General features: G+C 38.9%; 1 long non-coding RNA gene across 3 annotated transcripts in view; it reads left to right on the forward strand.

Moving 5' to 3' along the window:
* Window positions 1-21,033, forward strand: part of LOC108520520 (uncharacterized) — a 48,622-nt gene that overhangs the window by 23,793 nt on the left and 3,796 nt on the right. Inside the window, exons 2-5 of one of the 3 annotated variants that reach the window (XR_001882928.1) lie at window positions 9,888-10,036; window positions 14,592-14,754; window positions 15,711-15,878; window positions 17,062-17,164. This is a non-coding gene — a long non-coding RNA (uncharacterized LOC108520520). The remainder of the gene's footprint in view (window positions 1-9,887; window positions 10,037-14,591; window positions 14,755-15,710; window positions 15,879-17,061; window positions 17,165-21,033) is intronic. The other 2 variants (XR_001882930.1, XR_001882929.1) reach the window with 2 other exon arrangements.

Raw genomic sequence — 21,033 nt, forward strand, 5'->3', positions numbered from 1 at the left:
CTTCCTCCCTTTCTTTCTCTGGCTTTAGTTCTCCATATTGTTCTCTTTTTTAAAGCAGTGAAGATAAGTTCAAAGAATGTGTAAAGCTTCTTTTCTTTCCCTGGAAACAAGACTATGCCTCAGTGCCAAAGTCCTAAAGCCCTGTCTTGATGAGAAGCCCTCTTACTTTAATTGTAACCTTTTCCAGAAAGTTCTCTCCCAACTCAGTGACTTGTGTATCCTGGATTTAATTTTATTGGGTGAGTTGCAACATTAAATTTGGCCTTATTTCCTGACTCCACCTAACCTTCTAACCCCCCCACTGAAATAATCAAATAGTGGGTAACAAATATCTGTATTTTTTTCAGAGGACTTAAAATGGCAAATTTTTAAAGAGTCCTTGGATGATCAGAAAGCTATCCTAACAACTCCAAACCATGGCTGGGAATCAGTGTTCTTATCCTTTAAAAAAAAGACCTATTGGTAGCACTCATTTTTAAGATTTGCCGATCAGCATAATATTAAAGTCACCTGATCACTCTGCAGTCATCTTAAGTCAGTATTTTGAATTCCTAGGTTAATATGACCTTTAGAAATAAAGCCAAATGTCTTTGTTTTAGTTACATTATTAATCTTTCATAATGCAATTGAAAATGAACTCTAGTGGCTGAATTTATTATTAATTTCTTTTTAAAGTAGAGATAATCTTCATTTCTCTTACATGGGGCATTAAACACACACACAACCAACCTACCAACATAGATTCAATCCTTTTCCCTGGTATAAACATGGTAGATCCCACAATGCATAGTCAACTGTGCTAGAAATGGGGCCTCAAGCTGCTTATTCCAAGCTTCCTCTCTGGTGAGCCTTGCCTAAAACTCCTCTCCCCTCTCCCGGGACTCAGATCCTCCCCAGCAAATGATCTTTCTCTCTCCCCTCTTGCTCTCTCTCTCGCCCTTCCCTTCCCACACCAATTTAAACAATAAAGGCAGAAGCCTGAAACCAAAAAATTACATTGAGGAAAACTATAGGTAATATGAGGGATGTTCTGCTTCCCCTATTTTGTGGGATTCATTGAGCAAATGATTTGTCATACAACCTAACTCCTGGTAAGACTAGCTTACCAGCTAGTCTTACAAAGTATAGCTAACCAAATTGACAGTTTTGCTTAAGGTGGGTCCTGAATATATAGAGCTTCTATAGCCATTCCTAATTCTTCATGAAACTTGACTTTTCCTGAGCCATCTTTGTCATGAAAAGCATTTGGTAGCCCTTCCCTATGTTTCATCTCCCTCTTCCCCTCACATACACACACATTGCTGCTACTGCTCCTCTTCCTTCTCCTCACACACACTCTTTCTTTCTCCCTTAAGAAAGAGTTCGAGAATCACAGAGCTGGAGAGAGATAGGACTTGCCTGAGTTCCAGAATATTCCTAATGATGAGGTAGATCACTTCAATCCCCACAAACATGGATGTGGCATTGAAGAGTCGTTGCAAATATGCTGCTAGTCTTCAGGGTCTCTTGCATTTGGTATTTAAAGTAGGGCTTCACTGTTCTCTGAGTTATAGTATATTTTCAAATTTTTAACATATCTCACTTCCAATATACATAAACCATTAGATTAAGATTATTTTGAGCATAAATTATTTGAAATCATCCATGTGACTACCCATGTTGCATTTGATTATATGACCAATAGCCAGCTATGAAATCTTCATCAATAAAATAATTTCAGGTGTCACTATAACTTCCTCACCCCAGAAAAAGACTACGATGACCCTCAAATAAGAATTTGATGTATTTGGCAACCTCAAAATGTCAGAGGAGTATTTGTGTAGTTAAAAGAGTGTTCTAACCAAAGCTATATGGTTATTCCTTATAGATGGTAAAGAGAGAATGAGAGCATTGTTGGGGTTTTGGGGATTGCATTAACAGAGCTCTGTGTAACACGGTGAAGTACAACTCCACTGGGAGAGAGGCAGTTTTGCAAATTATGGTGCAGTCAGGTAATTACTCCTCTCCCTCCAAGTTTAGTTGATACTCTCTGAGATTTAAAGTTTGTCTCTGTGAGATATGTAAGTATGTGTGTTCAACAGTCTCTCCATCATGTAAAGGAAGCAGATAGTTTGTTCATTGACTTAAAAGGCTAATTGCCAGCAATCACAATTCCTTTTAGTCTGCTGTTCCTCTCAGAGAGAAAGTGTTCTAAACTGGAGGAAATATAGAGCTGAGCAGAGAAAAGGACAGATTCTGAGTTGAGCCCGTGATGAGGGCCAAAAAGCCTGCGGAGTTTCACACCATGGAGATTAGAAGAAGAAATGGTGGAGGGAGGTATAGGCCAAGTGATCAAGGTCAAGGTGAATAACTTGAGTGTGACCTGGAGGAAATCCCTTATGAAGGCATTTTCCCTTCAACTGTCAGCACTTTCCCCAGAATTGTGAGAGAAGACAGTTTTAATTGCCTTAACTGTCTTTAATTGTGAGTTTTTTGCAAGTTTTTTTCTCTTAAGATGTAGTTGCCTTGAAGTTACTCCACACCTTCAGGAAAATCTGATCATCCCTTTAGTCTTCAGTGACACACAAGTGAAGAAAAGGAAACAGGACATTGAGGGAAGCTTGGCCAGGTACCACATCAATGCCTCATCCCACCCATGCCTTATGGTTCCAGCTGGGAAAGGACAACACCCTTCCAAGCAGATAATGTTTGGTAATGACCATCAACAGTGAGTCAAGGTCCACCTTCAAGGAAGGGGCCATAGGGAGGAGCACTTGAGCTGAGACAGGACTTCCAAGGAGACATCCATAAATACTCAAGTCAGAAGAGACCTTTAGGTTGACAACCCAAGGAAAAAATGGAAAGTGAGGCTAAAAGAAAAGGATTTGTTAAGAAATACTTTAGTTTGGCTATCCCTCCAACCTGTTTATCTCCAAGTTGTGAACTCTCCTCTACCCAAATTTATATCTCATGGCTTCATCCGCATGCTTCAGTTTAGAAGTTTAACTTCTCCAAGGAGTATCACAACTATGTATGATACCCTGGATATCTTATAGGATTTTGGACTTGGGTTTCAATTATTTTAAATACATCCAAATGCCTTTTCTCTGCTGACAGCTCCACACTGGCCACTCATATAAAAAAGACTCACCAGGAGAAAAAATTATTTCTTCCCTTGTCAATGGTAATTTGTGTTCAGTAAATTACCTCCAGATCTACTTTCCTGAGTCAAAAATAACTTCATAGTTTTTTTTCCCCTCCATGTTTAGCTTGGAAAGACATATAGATTTTGAAGTTAACCTCTCTCTGTTAGATGCTCAAGAATAATTAAGCTCGTTTTCTTCTTAAATCAACCAGATGTTTCATTTTAAGACAGAACAATATGTGGTTTATTTGACCCAAGTTCTCATGAAAAGGCCATTGCTTTCATTTTGATAGTCCTGCTTTGCGAGAGGTAAAATGAAAACATCTTTAAGAGAATTCCATCTTTTTTTTTCCCTGGGAACAATGCTCAGTCTCAATAGGAAACCACATTTTTTAAGAGCATGAAAGTTATTACTGATGATGTCCCACAATCTGATCAAACACTTAAGCGACAGCCGTCACGTTATGATTTTAGCACATTGTTCTTCATAACTTTCAAAAGAGACTTAAATGTCTACTGTGTCAAGATCTGTTTCTGGCAAGGCATTTATTTATACTATTTCTTTGTCACTTTAGTCTTTTCTTCTAATCAAGCTAGGCTAATATGCTTAGGGCACCTTTCATTTTTGTCTTAAAAAATACCAATAAATGGTTAAGGGTAGTTTTTACAGCATGGTGAGTGTTATTTCACAATGTTTCATTAGCCACAAATCCTCAAGTCACTTTTAAGAATTCCAGATGCCCTACTGTAGGTATTTTGCAGCTGTTTTGTGGGAAATCATGAAAGTGCAACTCTTTTGACAAAAAAGAACATATCCCATTTCTACAGGGATTGGTCTCTTTTACTGTACTTTATAGTAACAAAAGGGCAATGTAAAGACAGCTGTGTACTGTATATAGTTTCTCCATGTGCCTGAAGTTCAGATAGTGAAAATATCTTCTAATTTGTAAAATACTATGATTTTACTTTGAAGGAAGTTCTTTCTTTTGAATTGGTTATGAAATATTTGAAGTTACAATTTTCTTTCTTTATTGTAGCCCCACAAATTGGGCCTGAAATTTTTTTTATCTGGATCCATAATTTTTGCTTTTGAAATGGCATTTTATTGTTCTTTGTAACTAAATTCCTAAGTCGACTCCATGTATTCTTTTACTTAGAAGACAACATAGTGAATATAACTATGGATAACTATTAAATCCTCCTCTAAACAATTAACTATTAACCATCTCCAATACTCTTAGTATTACATATTTCCTTTAAATTTTTTTTGATTTTGAAAGTTGTGTATTTCAGGATATTATGAATATCTATTTACTGATATCTTGTACCTCAAGAATATTTTGCTGCATTGACAGCCACAGTTTATACATTTTATAAAGAAAGAAAGAAAAAGAAAAGGTTTTCCTTGTGTTATTTCCAGTACCACATGATCTGTAGTTTTCATCATCGGGCTGTCCCTGAATTGTAATGTGCCCAGTGCTTATTGCTTTCAAACAAAATCACTTAAAAAATGTTGAAACTGGAGATTTAGGGCTCAACGGCCCTAAAGGAATTCCCATTGCTAAGATTTTGGCTACAGCATCAAGACTAGACCTGTGATAAACAGGACTTGTGATAAAAGGAAAATAGACGAGGATCTGGAGATGGAAGGTCAGTCTTTGACTCTAGCTCTTTCTAGCTGTGGGTGACATCATTTAGAGCTAATTATGTAGACTCTTACATTTTATAGATGAGGAAATTGATGCTCAGACATACAAAATTTCATCTAGAATTTCATAGACCACCCAATGTAAAAAGGTCAGTTTTCTTATTTTGCCATTTTGTCTTTAACTTCTATTGCTTCAACCTGGGCTTATAGACCTCAGAGTGGGTTCAAAGGAAAGTTGTTCATTCCACAATAGGCAAAGTGACTTAGTAAAACTGTGGGGATGCTGAGCTGAAAAGACACAGTGTCTCTCCTCACAAGGCTTGACATCTAGTGAGAAATCAACACACAGCCCCGGGATTACAATGCCCAAAGGCAGATGCCCTGTAGAGGCAGGGATGGAGTTGGGTAGGAAGACAGAAACAAGTGAGGAGGGCAGTAGCTTATGATGCTTGAAGTAGAGTGGAGATGGCCTCCCTGGGCAGACAGAATGGCTTCCAGACTATGAGGGCCTGGAGTGGTGTCTCTGTTACTGAATGCAGGAGTAGAGTGCCAGGGGAGAGGCTGCACAGCAAGTCACAGTGGGATTCTGTAGCCTTTGTTTGCTCTGCCAAGGAGCTTAGATTATTCTACTGTGGACATCAGGGAGTCCTTAAAGCATTTAGAACAAGGAGATGACATGGCTGACTTTGCATGTTCTAAAGATGATTCAGCCATGCCATGCTTTTCTCTCATTGCTATGACAAGACTTACAGGTTTGAGGGGAAAGCAAAAAATTGTATCTCACCCTAATCAGGGGAAAGTCCGAAAATAACTCTGAAAAGCAAAAGAAGAAACAACCTCCTGCCTTAATCTTTATCTGAATCACCTCCAAAATATTCACTTTATAAGAATTTTCAGGCCTGTCATTGTTTTACTCAAAACTCTTTATTACAATTTAAAGTACTACATGTAAGACAATTCTTTCCTTAAATTCAACAAAATATTTAGTTCCACTGAAGTGGTTGACTTGTGAAATTGTTTCTGCTTTTCTTTAAAGGATGTTGTAATTTATTGGATCTTTTATTGGACTTAAGGGACCAATTTATTTACATACACTCATATGATCCTTGGCATCAGATGGTCCTTAGCCTAAAACCCTGCTCTTCTAAGTAGAGTAGGAAATTATCAGAACAATGGCACTTTTAGGTGTCCTGGGAGGATGAAATATGGTAAGGCATTTATAGTGATTTGCACCATGTGGCACATAGTAGGTGAACCAAAAATGTGAGCTCCTGCCTCGACTTGTGGCAGACCTACAGGAGAGTGAGTTCTGTTTGATGAGGGCATGGCTAAGCTGGATGGCACAGATTCTGTGAGTCCACTCTACCATCACAGCTTCCTAGGAAACACACCTTGTTCATCAGCCAGCACTGGAGGTCCAGGTAAATTAAGCGAGGACTTTGCAACACTTGTCAAGCAAAAAGAAAGCTGTCCAAAGTCAAAATGAAGTTCTTAAGGGAAAGAAAGGAAGGGAACAGCCAAACAGCTTATTATGTAATTAAAGCTGGAGTCAAACATCATTAAATGGGGCAAAATTCCAGTAGAAAATGTTTAAAAAGTATTCATTTTTAAAGATATATAGTTTTACTTATTTCAGGTAGATATAATAACTTAAGCTATGTTAATAAGGGCCTTCCTAGCAGGGAAAATGAAAATGCCTGGCTTAATAAAACAAAATAGCAAATTTAGTATTAGAATTTAGAATGTTAATAATTCATATGGAGAGATTGGAAATAGCTTGTTTTCTTAACTGGTTTTTAAAAACCTCTGAAGTATTATTTATATTGTTAATTTATTCAGCTAACTTTTCCTCCCTGAACTGTGGGACCATAAGCTTCAGTGCAGCTGCTGTTCAAATGTTCCTTAATTCCCAAGGGTAGTCTGCACTAATGACGCTGTATGATATTTAGGGGTAAAAGACTTGGGCCATATCATTGGGGAACTATTCACAGACATAGAAGATAAAATAGATTCTTAATCAGCTGAGACTTGGAAAATACATTAAAAAAACTCTTTCTTTTCCTCTTGAAATATGTAGTGTTACAAAGCACGTGTGCTTATATAGCCTAGATACCTAGGCTAAGAATGTTTTCTAAACTGGAAAAAAAAAAAAAAAAAAAAAAGATTATAGACAGGAAAAATATTTAATGAAAAGAGTATCCACAAATAAAAGGAGAATAATATTTCAATATCCAAAGGCTTACTGTAGTCGGCTAGGAGACACAGGAAGTGACATTTGAGTAATTAATGGAAAGTCGTTGTAGGAGCAGTGATGATCACACTTTCCAGAAAAGCAAAGGGAAAGGCCACGTTCCCTGTTCCAATCCGGCTGGCTCCATCCTGAGCATTCAGACCACTTTGCTGAGGCCTTTAACTGCATCCCAGTGACACGACTCACACAACGGTCACAGTCACCAACGCAACTCTGGCGCCAGCAAGCTTTAGTTTGTTAGGAAAAAAATACTACTTTCCATGTATGTTTAAATAGTACAGACACATAATATTAAAAAAACAGAAGCCCTGAGTATGTAATTTGATGCTAAGCCTTTGCAAAATAGGCAGAGATCCAAATATTTTTCTCTGCTAAAAGAGTTGAAAATATGTTTCCAGGGGTGACTTGGCTGGAGAGGCTACCACTTGGGATTGGTGAGCTGAAAAGTCTGATCTGGGGATGATCTGTACTTCTGAGACAACCACGAGAACGCCTAGGGTTGACTGAGATCCAAATGGAAGGTAGTCTCTACAGTTGAACTTTCCAGGCTGCCAAGTGGGAACGTGTGTGTGGTAGTGGGTGGAGGGGAGGTAGGGGAACAGATCTTATTTTTGAAGCTTTAGACTCAGATTATGGAATCAAGTGAAATGGTGCAAGACCCACTCAAGGTTAGTTAGCTATAAATTCGGACTCTAGAATTCTTTGTGGGGAGTATTATCTCTAGGTTACTAGAGATAATACATTGCTTGAAAGCTATTATCTTGATGGTGGTCTGGTGACAGGGAGATGCCTATAGCTTGCCAGCTAGGAAAATGGCTATCCCTGGACACCCATGAGGTCCTGGGCCTTTTAGGTCAGGTCAACCATATCCTAGTGGGCTCCAAAGGCAAATCTTTCAACTCAGCAGAGGTTTTATGTAATCTTCCAGGTTTTTCCCCACTGCTCCCAACATGCATGTACTTGCTTTCATTTCCTGGCTTCAGATATCTGGGTTCCTATGGTAGCTGCTGTATCTGACTTGGTTCTCCTTCAGGTTTGGCAGTGCCCCTCCTGGTGGACTAGAGCTGAACACTTCCAACCATTGTAGACCCCAGCCTGTGAAACAATTCCCATAGTCAAGCCTGCTACCACCTCTCTCCCAAATGAGTTCTGGACTCCTTCTTCTCAGAAATAAATGGCTTCCCTTAAGACTTATGCAAAAAGAGATAAACATGACTAATACCTGGTCCTTACTTTCAAGGAACTTACAGTCAATTGCGTCAAATAATGTACAAGAAAATTGAGCTAATGTTATGGTAAGTCTTATGCTGCAAGTGTCAAATGGATAGCAGGTGCTCTGTGGTTAGGAGGAGGGAGGGGACATTTCTCTTTGGAGAGACCAGATATAAAGTGTCTACAAGAAGGATTTTTAGGGATCTACAAATAATTTTTAAAAATTACTTATCTATTGCTATTGTAACAAATTACTGCAAAATTATTAGCTTAGCACAATACAAAATTTATTACCTTCCAGTTCTGTAGGTCAGAGTCTGACACGGTGTCACCGGACTAGAATCAAGGCATTGGCAAGACTTCATTCCTTCTGGAGGCTTTGGGGTAATCTGCTTCCAGGATTATTTGGATTGTTGGCAGAATTCAGTTCCGTGTGGTTGTGGAACTGGGATTCCCATTTCCTTTTCGGCTGTCAGCTGGGCTCAGCTTCAGCTCTCAAAGACCTCTCTCCACATCTTGCACATGATCCAATCCCTACAGTTCAGGATCAGAAGTGGTGCAGATCTTCTCATGCTGCACATCTCTTCTGACTCATCTGTCTACCTTCCATTTCCACTCTAAGCACCCTGTGATTACCCAGAGCTCACCCTGTTTATCCAGGATAATCTCCCTATTTGAAGGTCAATTATCAACCTTAATTACATAACATAATCACAGGCATAAAACAAGGGGTGAAAGTCATGGGGACCAAAATCCTGCCTAGCACCATGTTTTTGTGATATCATAAGCTGGTGGGAGAATGGAATTCAGAGGAGTGAAGGGCAGAATCCAAATCACATTTTCATTAAGCACCTAGCAGGTGCTAAGTACGACTCAAGCTTGGAAGGACAAGTTAAGTCAGGACCCATTACTTCCTCAACACCTCAGCCTCAAGGGGAAGACGGGCTTATTTTTAAATAAATTGCAATAAAATCGGCTACATGCAACATCAATAACCAACATTCAGAATTTTGTGGTTTTATTTTGATAGAGTACTTTTGTCTCCTGAATTTCACAAGTTGGCACATGTTTATGACCAGGAAAAGAAGAAGTTCTGATCAAGGCATTGGCCAAAAACTGCAAAAAATGGGATGGAATCTAAGGTAGACCCATTCTCAATTGCCCCAGCATTCCCACCGCAGCACTGACCCTGACTCTGACCTGCCATGTTGCGTTATTTTCAACTTTTTCACCCAACGTGGAATATTCTCTCCTTTCAATTGTAGCACGAAATAATATTTAAGGCAGAAAACCACATTGTAATAGCAACATTCCAGTTGATATTTTGAAGCTCATTAGATCCATTCTTAGTCCCTAGGCAGTATTCTCTGCTCTCCAACATTCACTCATTTTCTCCTCTGTGTCTACTTTTACCCAGTTGTATACTCAATAAGAGATCGAGGAATAGAGGACATTTAATTTATTTTAGAAAATTAGTCTCCCCATCGCAACCCTAATGGAGTGTTACAGACAGTGAAGCCATTCAACAAATGTTTAGCAAATTGAAAACAAAATGCAAAGAAAAGAAATAAAACAAAGTTCTTAGTTTTAGGGATTTTAAGTGAGTAGATAGGAAATAGCATTTGCTACCTGAATCTTTTTATCTTTTTCAGGCAGAGGAGCTGAGCAGCTAACTGGAGGGGACAGTATGAGCCTCCAAAGATTAGGGAAGAAAAGCGCAGTTGAAGAAAACTTCCTTTGATTCAGTGCAAAAATAATGGAATGAATGGCATACTGAAATATCATATGACATACAAAAATGGTGAGTGGTAAGACCATTGTACACCTTCCAGAAAAGCAGGCATTTAAAGCAGGCATTGAGAACACTTGGTTCTATGTTTATCCTTTGCTGATCTCCTTGCCCTACGTAACGCTGTTTGCACTCTGGTTTTGGTTACTCTGGAACGGCCAGTGATTCCCAAATTCAACAAGGGGAGAAATGATGACAAGAAGCAAAGGCCGTCTACAGCCCTCACGTTAGACAGGCAACCAGGTAGTAAGTCACCAGGAATATCCTGTCATTTATGGGAAGGTTCCCAAAGAGTCAATGGAACATGGGTTCCTTAAGTTAAAAACCAGTGGCTCACTGGTCTCACTTTAAAGCTTCAACCTCAGGTTCTGCCATCCACATCTCAACAGCCCTTCCTGAAAATATGTTAGGCTACATGGCAAAAGGGCAATAAGGTTGCTAATTGGCTGACTTTAAAATAGGGAGATCATCCAGGTGGGCTCAATGTAATCAGAAACAGCCTGAAAAGTGGAGGGAGAGGCAGAAGAACCAAAGTCTGAGGGGACATGGTGATGGAAGCAAGGTAGAATGGACACCGTGTGAGGACTCTGCCTGCCACTGCTGGCCTTGAAGATGGAGAAAGGGGAAGGAATGCAGGAAGTGTCAAGAAGCTGGAAAAGGCAAGGAGATGGATTCTCGCCCAGAGTCTCCAGAAAGGAATGCAACTCTGCCCATCCCTTGATTTTAGCCCAGTGAGAACTGTGTCAGAATTCCAGCCAACGGAACTGTCCAGAAACAAATTAGTGTTGTTGTAAGCCACCAAGGTTGTGATAATTTGTGCTAGCGTCATAGAAAACAAAGAGCAGCATCATTGAATCAACACCCAATGTGTGTTAACTGTAGTGAAGGACCCCGGGATGCCTATGGGTAAGAAGTCCTTATCTTGAATCACTCTTTGTGCAGGACTGAGTGACAGACTCTCTAAGAAGTCATGGGGAAAAGGCCACTATAACTCTCAACTCATTGAGCTTCACATCGTTTGGGTAGAGACAAATTTCCAAGTTCTAGTCCGTTGTAGAGATTAAAAGCTAATATCATCTGGGCCAAAATCAGCAGTCAGACTCTTTTACTTGCATGGATTGTTTTTTTAGTTGAATTGGTAGCCAAGATTTAAAAATTTATCCCAAACATCAAGATTTCTGACTTTTCTCGGAAAAAAAAAAAATAGAAAATCTTACCATACTTGCATTTTCAGGATAAAAGAGCGGTGAATGTCCCTCTAGAAAAAGAATGCTCTCTCTGATAGTCACTGTCCCCACTACTGTACTGTCTCACATCCCCTCCGACTGTCCTATGTGGTCCTCTGGGCACCTGAGTTTGCAATTCCTGGTACACTGCTTATATACAGTTTCAATACTGGCTTAATTAGGGTAAGGTACTAAAGGCAATCTGGTTAGTTGCAATGTTTCATCCTGTGTGATTGCAAAGAGTGCCTTCATCAATTTCAGAAAAAATAAACAACAAAACCAAACTCAGAGATGAAATTGTTTGACCCATTGCCCCATTCCTTCCAAATTCTTAACCTACGCAGCACGAAGAAATACTGGCGTGGGTGCCTGACAGGGAATTTCCAGGCCTGCTTAATGACTCCAATTCTGATCAGCTAAATCTTTTACTCCCTTGTGAATATATCCAAATCTGACTTCAGCGGATAAGGAGAGAATTTTTAGAGGGATAGAAATCAAGCTGGAATACTTTCAATGTGGTACACAATGTGCTCAAACAAAAAGTCAGATGATCTGACAGCGTCTTCATATGTGCAGGGCTTAGAGAAATCCTTGTTCCCTTTCATTAGATTAACAGCATGTACGTTCTGACATCAGCTGCAACATGAGCTGGTATTGCAAAATGTGCTTTGGAATCCTGACGCATTAATTGTTATGTTTGGCTTTATTACCGACATATCTTTTTACTCATATCTGAATGCCGATGGTTATGGGCCAACATTTTTGGAAAAACGATACCTTGCAAGCTCACACTTGAAGTGGCTCTGAACAGTGAGGGGAGGTCATAGATACGGGAATAAGAGAGGAAAGTCGGCTCACAAAAGGGTCAATGTCCTGAGCAGCTAAGCAGGAATGCACCTTTTCCGTGACAGCCTGTGCGTCTTCAGAACACAATGCAGTGAATAATCAGCCATAGATGGGCAAGGGGGAGGCCTGGCCGGGCTTTTGACACGGCCCTCTGTAGGCGTGATGGATGTGGAGAAACTCAACCCTTCCCAGGGGGGTCAGGTGGCACCATCAAAACAAAGAGTACAAACAGGTCCTAGAAAAGAACGCCCCCCCCACTCTAACCCCCCTTTCTTTCTGTTATTTGTGCCAAAAAGTTACAGTATCCAGCCATTCCTGATTAAGTTGGAAATCTATGCAAAGAAAAGAAAAACGAAGCCAATGTGAAAATCCACTGGGTAGAACCACATATTTAAATTGTGCAACATTTCTACAGAAATAAATAAATAAATAAATAAATAAATAAAATGGCATTGACTTCCAAGGCTGGGAAAAAAAAAAATTCACTTTCTAGATTAGAGCGCGAGACACCATCCAAATTGGCAAAAACAAACAGAAAACAAAACAAAACAAAACAAAAAACAACCAAAAAAAAAGTTCTCCCAAATCTTTCGTTTGGAGGCTGTGAATAAAAACAAACCAGAGGAGGATGGTTCTTCCTCTGACTGTGAGGCCAGCCTGAGAAGACGGAGAAAAGAAAGAGTGTGTGTGTGCCTGCTGTCCCAACTAGAAAACCTTTGAAACATATTCTTGTTCTGCCCTTTCATTGTTTTCTTCTCTTTTTACATCTCTGAGCAATGATTCTAGTTGGATTTGGATTTATTTGAACTTTTGGAAAAATACACACCACGACTTCAACCCCTCCTTCCCCCCCTAAATCTAGGCTTCTAGGAATTTTAGAAATATCTATAAATTTGCTTAATTGCCAGCCAGATTCTCCATTTCTAGGCAACTGGCTTCCCTTAGCTGTAATGTCAGAATGTGACCTATGGCATCAGGGTCTCGTTTATCTGATGACTACCAAATGTTCAGGATGCCGTCAGCCCACTTTGCATGACTCTACAACTGGGCAGTAGATACCTGGCCTTGGAGCAGGTATCTAAACAGTTTTTCAGTCCTGATCCAAGTGGGTGGAAGAGAGCCAGTTGAGAAGGGAGCTCCTGGGTAGATGTGACAGTAAACAGCACCTGCTGTGTACCAGGCAATGGGCTGAGCTTTACCTTACGCTATGCCCACAGGCACTCAAAGGGTCAATTTTGTCAGTCTTGCTTTTACCAATGAAGTTCATGGAGAAATTTAATAGCTTGACAATCTTAAGCCAGTACATGGCAAAGCTGGCATTGCAAACCAAGACTGCCTGCCTCTGAAGCTTTCCTTATCCACAGAGCCCCATTCTTACCCCCAACAGAAACTTCTAGAAAGATACTTTGATGTTTGCTCTTTTCAACTTCTTATCTCTCATCTAATCCCTCATCACAGAGAACTCCCGCAGAGAGAATTAGATATGGCAGCAAGAGCTTTACAGAAATAATTATTAACACACCTCAGCTCAAAATTGATTGCCACTCTTGGACCCAGACTCTATCTCAGAGGCAGGCTGTCAGGATAGAAAATGAGAGTCCCATATAATTTAGACCATTTAGATCACTCTGCTGGCCCCTAGCCACCCACAGCCACCAAGGTGTTCATGTGGCTTTAAACAAATGACTGGTTTTAAATAAGTAAGAATTTGGATTGTGACAGCTTCATGGGACAATGTCAGAAGCAGAGTTGTTTCTAAGGGACCAGTTCAATGGGCAGCAGGACAATGAATCCTATCTGAAAACACAGCATCAGGCAATATTAGGAACACAAAGATTCCTGGGCGGATTCCTGGGCGGCCATCTACTCTCTACCTTCCTTCTCCTAGCAATCCCTTGGCTCGATTTTGGACTTTCCTGCTCATGGTGTAAGTTTTGATTCCAGACACCCATTTTGTGTGCTTACACAAAAGGGCAGGGCAATGGCATGCAAAGATCATGGGCTGTGAAATAAGAATACCTGCTTTTCAATCACTGTACCACATTAACCAACTGCATGACCTTCGGCTAGTTACCTAATTTCTCTGGGCCCTTCTTTGTAAAATCTATTGTTCTGAGTCTGGAAGCAGTGTAAATAACATACTACCTGGCTTATAGTAGACAGCTAGGTAAAACATAATCATATTGAGACAATGTAAATAAAATACTACCTGGCTTGTAGTAGACAGCTAAGTAAAACTTTTCCTTTTCTCTTCACTCTTCTACTCATTTGCTTCTTCAGGAATGCTCTAATTCCAGGGGGTTCCCTTCTTTTTTTGCAAGCCTTATATATTTTAAGAACTGCTTAATTTGGTGGTGGCATTGATGATTGAAATCTTCTATTTTATTCATGAGCTGTGTACAGCTGAAGGTATTGTTTAACTTCTCTGAGCCTCTATGTTCTTATTTATAAGTTCTTGATAATAATTGTGATGCAGTTCGTTTCCACCCAAACAGGCGTTTAATACCTTCTTTTCTGCACAAAGGACCTAGATTTTGGGTCCATGTAGCCAGCAGAGGTGTCTCAACATGAGGGAAGACCCAGACCCAGTGGACAAATTCTGGTTGATCTAATGTAATGATACTAGCTTCATTCTTCTTTACCAATGAGTGCTCTAGGGTGAGTATAAATGATAACCACTTTTAGCCAAAGAAATAAAAATGGAAGTTTTAAGATGAAGCCCCAAGAGAAAAATACCTTTTGTTCACTACTTTCCACTTGGTTGTTGATGGTGGATGTAATGCCTAGAGAACTGGCAGCCATCTTGACCCTATGAGGTGACAACACAAGGATGAATACAAATATGCTAATAATGATGGAAGGAATGGTGGGAAAAAGCCAATATTGTAATATAATATAATATTGTAAAATTAATTATCTTGAAGATGTGTAATTCAGACATAAAGAAATAGTAAAAACCAAATAGTTCTCATTACTGAAGACTGAATGATTTTTCTTAAGGCTTTCCAAGTGATTCCATTCTCTCCTGTTGGCTGTGAGCCTATTTGACTTATCTTTTTGGCCTGAGCTGAATGTCAAATCTGTCAGGGTCACTGATTGGATAAACAACTTGCAGAGAAAGGAGGTTGTAACTGAGTCATTTGTTGCTTATTTGAGGATTATAAGTTGTCTAGAAAGCAGAAAAAAGACTGAAAACGCTAGTTATGAGCAAAAGGAGTTCATTTGGTCCTCAATTTGGTGCTGGGAAAACAAGGTCAAATAAGTTAGTGCCCTGTCATTACAGGGCTTAGTGACAACTCAGGAGAGAAAGGTATGCCACAACTCAGAAGAGAAAGATATGTGAACAAGTCCAATCGTCCCTCAGTATCCACTGGGGATTGATGTCAGGACCTCCTGTGGGTACTAAAATCTGTGGATTCTCAAGTCCTTTATATTAAATGGCATAGTATTTGCATATAACTTATGCACATCCTCCCTTATACTCTAAGTCATCTAACACAATGTAAATGCTATGTAAATAGTTGTTATACTGTTTGTTTAAGGGACAATAACAAGAAAAAGTCTGTACATTCTTAACACAGATGAAATTTTTTTCCAAATATTTTTTATTCTAGGTTTATTGAATCTACATATGTGGAACCCACGAATGGGAGTGAGGGGAGGAGGCAACTGTATACACAAAAAGCTATGGTAATTGCCAAAATAGTGATAACAATGACGAAACACTACCGGGATTACAACTGTTATTGACTACCAGTCATCAAGCACCTCCCCTGCCCCAGGTACTGTCCTAAGTACTTCGTAAATACCGTCTCTTATGACGTTTATAACAATTCTTTGTGGTCAGTCCAATTGTCATGCCTGCGTTAGAGGTGAACCTCTGAGACCCAAATGCACACAGCTAGTTAATGGAGTAGCTAGAATTAACATCTGTCTTTCTAATTGCAAAGCTCATAATCCTGACAACCAAGCCATGGTAGAGATTCCAACAGGCTAAAGTGGAGCTTGAAAAGGAGGAAGGAGTTGATTTTGCTGGGGGTACTAGGGCAGGGAGTTGAAGTTAGGCATGGGGGAAGTAGGAGGAAGAGTAAAGAAGGTCTTTAAATGAGGTGACCCTCCGTGGAAGCTCAACTTCCTGGAGAAAAACTTCTCAGAAGAAAGTGTACGATGTGCAGTTCTTTAGCATATTATCTAATATGAAGGTGTGGGAAGGCTAGAGGCAGAATGGTATCTGAATTGGCCCAGTGGCCCCTCTCCCTGCCCCTGCCAGGAAAACTGCAAGTTCCAATGCAACTGGGACATCAGGGACCTGGGAAAATTAGTAGAGCTGTTTATTTTGCCAAAGTACATACTTGAAATCTCATCATAAAAAGTTTTCTATGAATACAAAATATTGTGATTGTCTACATTAGACCAAGGAAACATTATATTCAAAGAGAAGGAGAGAAGTTTGAACATATTTAGTTAGCATATGAAAGTGGGTGTTCGTGCCAAAAATAATTCAGTATGGTAGAAACCTACTTAGGCAGTGTCTAAACTAACACAGCAGAACATGTGATGTGAAGATTTGGTGGCTGTAATTCCTGCCAACCAGATCCCCCACAACCTGATTTGGTCTGTGAGACCCTCCTCATCCAGCCTCTGCCTTGTTCTGTGGACTTAGGCTCAGTAGTCTAACTTTTAGCACTCCACTTGCGCTATCGGGTTTTGCCATACAGTTCTAACAACTAAGTATTTTAACCAAGCTAAGGCCTGGACAACATTGAAATATAAGAAGTAAAATAAGGTTTTGCTGACTTTTGAATTATTCAAATATTAAATATTAATATTATCAATCTTTACTTGAATAATATTACTTTGTGAAGATTCTGTTTCTAGTAAATAAGGCCTTGAATTTAATACTTCTTTGAACTTTTTGAAAGTGTATACCAATTTTTTGAAGTGTATACTTGTTTTTTAAAACAGTGTTTGCCTAACTTGTTTGAAGACATGAAAATGTACACAAAATGATTTAGAACTGTTGGGCTTTTCAGAAAATAATTTAAAATCATCTACCTCATAACTAAAGGTATGTTTTTTTTTTTAATTACAAATCAATTTCAGCAAGTTTTAAAGCTGATAATATCTCATGCTGTTTTGGGTATACCAAGTACAGTAATTAGTACTGTACTTAATTAAAACGATAAGTAATTCTTATTTTAATGAGGGCAAACTGAAGTGACTTTTTTTCAGGGCAAGAAAACTCCCAACTCTCAGCATAGCCACATTAATCTTCTTTTTGTTCCACAAATTAGCCAAGCTAATTTCATTCCTCAAGTCTCTGCACTTACTGTTTCTTCTTTTTCCTATATTCTTCCCAGAAATACTTGCTTGGTTGGGTACTTTACGTCTTTTTTATTTCATTAAGGTCAAATGTCAAATGTTCCTATTTCAGAAAATGTGTCCCTCACCACTCCCCATCAACTCACCCAGTTATGCAGACCAAAAGCCTGGAAAGTATTTACCAATTTTCCCAGTCCCCCCATATCCCATTATCAGTCTGTCCTATTGATTCTATGTCTAAGTTCCATCGGGAATTTGACCGTGTCCTGTCATTTCTATTGCTAAGACTCTAGTCTAAGACACCATGCTGTTTCATCTGTATTAGCACAACAACCTTTCTCGTCGCAACTTAGCTGGTCATACCTAATACAGAAGCTGGTACCTTGAAAGGGGATGTTGCTAGGATACAAACTTAATACGTTTATTTTTTTGAGGAACGCTAAACTGTTCCAAAGTGCCTGAACCATTCTGCATTCCAACCAGCAATATATGAGGATTCTAGTTTCTCCACATCTTCATCAACACTTGTTATTTTCCTTTTTAGTTAATAGCTATCCTAGAGAGTGTGAAGGGGTACCTCATTGTGGTTTTGATTTGTATTTCCTTAATGACTAATGATGTTGAGCATCTTTTCAAGTGCTTGTTGCCTGCTTGTATAGCTTATTTGAAGAAGTGTCTCTTCAAGTCATTTGCCATTTTAAAAATTGGTTTTTGTTTTGTTTTGTTTTGTTTTTGCTGTTGAGTTGTAAGAGTTCTGTATATATTTTGGATACTAGACCCTTATCAAATCATAATTTGCAAATATTTTCTCCCATTCTGTAGGTTGTCTTTTCACTTTCTTGACATTGTCCTTTGATGCACAGAAGTTTTTGTTTTTTATTAAGTCCCTTTAATCATCTTCTTCTTTTTTTGCTTGCGCTTTTGGTGTCATATCTAAGAATCATTGTTAAATCCAAGATCCTTATGTTTTATTCTAAGAATGTGAAAATGGAGACTCATAGCAGCACTATTAACAATACTCAAAGGGTAAAAACAGCCCAATTGTCCATCAATGAATGGATGAATAAATAAAATGTGGTTATGCATACAATGGAATATTATTCAATCATAAAAATAATGTTGTACTGATGTGTGCTACAATATGACGAAACTTGAAAACATTCTGCTAAGTAAAGGAAGCCAGACACAAAAGTATGGCATAATTCCATTTACATGAAATGTCCAGAACAAGTAAATCCATAGAAATAGAATTCAGATTGATGGTTACCAAGGGCTGGGAGAAAGGAAAATAGGACAATTGCTTAATGGTGTAGGGTTTCCTTTTGGGGTGATGAAATGTTTTAGAATTAGATAGAAGTGGTGGTTGCACAGTATTGTGAATGTACTAAATGCCACTGAATTGGTCACTGTAAGATGGTTAATTTTACATTATGTGAGTTTCACTTGAAAAAAACAAATTGTAAAGAACAAAGTAGAATCGCTTCATTTCCTCTCTGAAAGGTAATGCATTTAATATAATTTTATTTCTGCTCTTTTACATTTCTTTCCAGTTTTTTATATATTAGAATTTTAGATACACATTAATTTTTATAGTATATGTCTTCTATTTTAAGACTTATTGTTGATATTTGCATTATGCTTAATATTCACATTAACAATAATTATTTAGACTTATTTGTAGTTTTCTGATTTCATTGTTCATCTTTGATGAAAATACTGTGCCTTCCTCATTCTTGAATATGTTATAGCATTTCTTTGAACAATTTTTTTTGTTTTTCTGTTTTGTTTTGTTTCTTTGAGACAGAGTCTCACTCTGACACCCAGACTGGAATGCAATGGCATGATCTTGGCTTACTGAAACTTCTGCCTCCTAGGTTCAACCGATTCTCCTGCCTCAGTCTCCCAAGTAGCTGGGATTATAGACACGCACCACCATACCTGGCAAATTTTTGTATTTTTAGTAGACAGGGTTTCACCATGTTGGCCAGGCTAGTCTCGAACTCCTTACCTCAAGTGATCCGCTCACGTTGGACTCCCAAAGTGCTGAGATTAGATTACAGGTGTGAGTCACCACGCCTGGCCCTTTGAGCAATGTTTGAAAGAAGAGTATATATGTGAAACTCCATTTGAAGACTTTAATTTCTGAGGATGACTTTCAGTTGCTTTCACTTGACTGTTTTATTAGATATAAAACTCTTAGGACACCCAGAAAGATGGAGTGGATGTACTTTTCCCTGTTCTTCATGTCAGAAAATCAAAATCAAACAAACAAAAACCTAAAATATCAAGAGACAAAATACTTTAATGAAGTATTTTAAAATAAAATTATGCAAAATCTATGATGGACAACATGTAAAAATTTGAAATAGAGTTTGACAAGGCAAGATTAGGGTGAGGTGAGTCATACAAGTGCAACATCAGATCTCCCCAATTTAAAATTTTACTATTTGGGTGTTCACTAAAATGTTGCACCTCAGGACCTCATTCACCTTGCTTTAGTCCTGCTTAGAGGACATTTTTTATGCTCAAAACTCCCTAGGTTTTGCTCTGATGTAATGGCTATCAAATTTGGCTTCACACTAGAATCTAAATGTTATTAGATAAATCTAATATCCACACTCTTTCCTCAGACAAGTTAAGCCAGACTCACCATTAGTGAAGCAGGATTTTAAAAAGCTTTCTAGGAGATTCCAATGTGCAGTTAGGGTTGTAAATTGCAATCTTATTTTTTCATTCCTATAGAGTTCAGTGATAAGGACCATTGATCATCCACTCAGAATGTATCAGTTCAGCTCTTGGCATTGTGCCCTTGAGTAAGTTATTTAGCATGTCTGATACTTAAATTCCCATTTCATGGCATTGTCCTGAATATTCAAGGAAAAAGCACACTCAAACCCTAAGCACAGTGTCTGGATCTTAGAAACGATAAATGCTGACCATTAAGATATTGCTGGTGCTGGCCGGGTGCGGTGGCTCAAGTCTGTAATCCCAGCACTTTGGGAGGCTGAGGTGGGCAGATCGTTTGAGGTCAGGAGTTCGAGACCAGCCTGACCAACGTGGTGAAACCCAGTCTGTACTAAAAATACAAAAAAATTAGCCGGGCATGGTGGCACATGCCTTTAGTCCCAGCTACTTGGGAAGCTGAGGCAGGAGAATTGCTTGAACCCAGGAGGTAGAGGTTGCAGTGAGCTGAGAGTGTGGCACTAAACTCCAACCTGGGAGACAGAGCAAGACTCCGTCTCAAAAAAAAAAAAAAGAAAAGAAAAGAAAAAAAACAGATATTGCTGGTGGTGAAGATGGAAACAGGAAAAAGCAGTAGCTATGATTTAGTATTGTAGAGGAGAGTCTTTTGCCAGCATGAAATATTTTGCCACATCCTCTCAAAAATATAAATGTTTCCAAAGGATTTGTCTCTATGTCTGTCTTTGTTTATTTATGTTGCCTCATATCCAGTGAGCCTATTTGCTTTAACAACACAAATGCTTTAGTTCAAGTTTGTCCAACCTATGGCCCACAGGACAGCTTCGAATGTTGCCCATCACGAATGATTTTTTTGGCATTTTGTAAAAACTTCATCAGCCATCATCAGTATTAGTGTATTTTATGTATGGCCCA

This window comes from Rhinopithecus bieti, unplaced genomic scaffold, assembly GCF_001698545.2.
Source record: "Rhinopithecus bieti isolate Rb0 unplaced genomic scaffold, ASM169854v2 scaffold_51345, whole genome shotgun sequence".
In the NCBI taxonomy this organism is placed as follows: Eukaryota; Metazoa; Chordata; class Mammalia; order Primates; family Cercopithecidae; genus Rhinopithecus; species Rhinopithecus bieti.